The sequence below is a fragment of the Pygoscelis adeliae genome, unplaced genomic scaffold (assembly GCF_000699105.1).
Source record: "Pygoscelis adeliae isolate BGI_AS28 unplaced genomic scaffold, ASM69910v1 Scaffold59, whole genome shotgun sequence".
Classification (NCBI taxonomy): Eukaryota; Metazoa; Chordata; class Aves; order Sphenisciformes; family Spheniscidae; genus Pygoscelis; species Pygoscelis adeliae.
In genome coordinates this window covers 2104352-2106961 of record NW_008825565.1, presented here as the reverse complement: position 1 = coordinate 2106961, position 2610 = coordinate 2104352, and positions in this window count along the sequence as shown.

Sequence of the window (2610 nt, the reverse complement as noted above, 5' to 3'; positions counted from 1 at the left end):
ACTCCCATCTGTTGTTTGTTTGTTTATTAATATATTTTAGACTACCATTGCAAGTGTAATTTATAAGCAGACTGAAATAAATAGTGCTGAACACTCTCATGGGGCAGTCTTGTGGGGTGCTTCTTTCTCTCTATCATGTCAGGAGAGGTTAGAGGAAAGTACCAAGAAAAGAAGAATGTGATGTTTTTATTAGTAGGGAAAATAACGCAGCACAAAGTTTTCAGAACAAAACAGCTTTCAGGTGAAACAGAAGAGAGTATGGAGTGATTACTTTAAGCACAGAAAATCCCTTAATTCATGTTGATTAAATTAAGCTATGCGCACATCTTTCCAGGAACAGCTTAACAGTTGTCCTCAGGTCTTTGTTAGTACAGTGAGCATGGATAGTAATAATGATCAAGAACTAAATAGTCATATCAAGACACAACAGTGTGTCATGAACTGTGGAATAAGTCATATCTGTCAGTCAGCTGGGCAGACAAGTAAGAAATCCTATCTGGTGGGTTAGGAAAGCACTTGTCTTCCTAATAATAGCTATGCTCTTGAAAGCTTCTGCTTTGCAGAACCAGGTGGTGGGGTGTGGTCCTTCACTATTAAATCTTTTAACTCACAGTCAAATAGGTCAAGAGGGGGGAAAAAAAAAAGCTTAATTACTTGTTTTCAACTCTAGCATTTAGCCAGTTTTTGATATCTAGCACGTTGCTTTCTGCACCAGAAATATCCCTGGCAGGTTGCTTGCTAATCATGAATGCTTTCCCCACACACACTTACAAAAGCTTTTTTTTTAAATGATACACATTTTTTCCTGCAATACACCAGTTCCTCTGAACTCAGTAAAAATCAAACCCTGGAGAATAATTTTTTGTCCTCAGTTTTGCACAGAAACTTTTTCTCTTAGCTTTTTGACTTTGGTATTAGTCCTTGTTTCCGGTCGTCTTTCCTCTTTCTTCATCTGTTGATTCTCTCACACATGCAATTGCACACAGCTCCTCCAGTTAAAATTATAGCCTTTAAGTTTGCTGCACTGGATCTTCAGAGATATCCCTGAGGTTTCTAATTAAACTTTGGAGTGTAACGTATCTTGGATAACAGCACCTAATTGTTTTAACTACCTATTTTTATAAAAGAATTGATATTTTTTACATCTGCTGTAAATTGAGAACAGTGGTTACACTCACCTGAGTCAAAGGTGGGTTTCTCCACAATGTGGGTTGCCATAACGAAAGAGCTCCAGAAGGTATCCCATTCCAGAGGGTATTTGCAGTGAAATTACTCTCATCCAAGAACAGACCAAGAAGCGTGTTTTGTCCTGAAAACAGGGACTTACGTGTGTCTCCCATGATCTACATTGACAAAGCAAATCTGTAAAAGGGTGGAGGAGGACTTGTGTGTATTATCTCATGAAGACAATCAGCTGGAGACACAAAGGGCTTCCTTGGAAGAGAGAAGAGTCCCACGACTCGCTGAATTTTCATGGAGTACCACCAGTTCTGAATAAAGGGAAGGACCAAATACTGTATGGATGATGAAACTGATCCCTAGCCATAATCTGTCTAAATGTTATTTTGCTCTGGTTTTGGTAAAGAGGGCTTTCTCCTGTGCTGTCTGAAAATGTCCTTATTCTGAGTCATACTTGGAGACAGGGCAGATATACTTGCCACCGGACTTCTGTGGTATCAAGGCACGTTCAGAAATGACAAGGATTGTCATTGTCAATATATTTAAGCCATTGTGAAAAAGTGTATACTTGCGAATACACTTGTAATTTAGAAAATACTGTATTGACAGAACAACTGCACTTGTTTCCTTTGCTTGCAAGTGAAGTAAAATCAATTTATTGGCACCTGCATATTGGTGATTTAATAGGAGAATTTTTAGAAGCCTCCTTGACCCGTTCTTAGTTTTGAGCTTTCAGAAACTGAAGTCACAGCAGCCTACTGCATGCCATCTATCCACCTCCTTTCTAGCAGCTATTACGATGACTTGTCACCATTCATTCCATAATTACATTCTCAAGGTTATTTCCATCTCTACTCCTGATGTGTCCGAAGCACATATATTTACACCTATTCATTTCTGACAACCAAGTCTACTTTTCTCCAATAATATATTTAATATGAGCATTTATCATCTTTTCTGCCCAGGAGATATGCAAAGGTCTTCACTTGCACCATGTCTCAAAAGCTTCAGTTTTCTTCCTGTCACTATCAATAATTTCTCCAAATTCACATTCATAAGTTGCTACAGTAAAAAATTAGGCATTTCACCAGTCAAATCTTTCTACTTTTTGAGACAAAATGGTTTTTTTCAGGCTTTTGTAAGGGAAGCCATGGATGGATCAACTATTCTTCAAATTTTTCCAATTCCTATTGGACACGTTCTGATTGGATAAATTTGATCCCAGGTAACTGAATTTATGAACAGTCTCTAGCTAGACCATTAAGCATGAAGTTAGCTTATATTCTATTTTTATTAATTAAGTAAAGTTATTTTATTTATGGCACGTTCAAGAATAGCCTGTATTTTTCATTAGCCTTTCATTAGCTTGCTGCACAGCAGAAGCGGTTGTGACAAAGAGCGTTATGTCATCAGCCAGAGGTCACTTAAAAG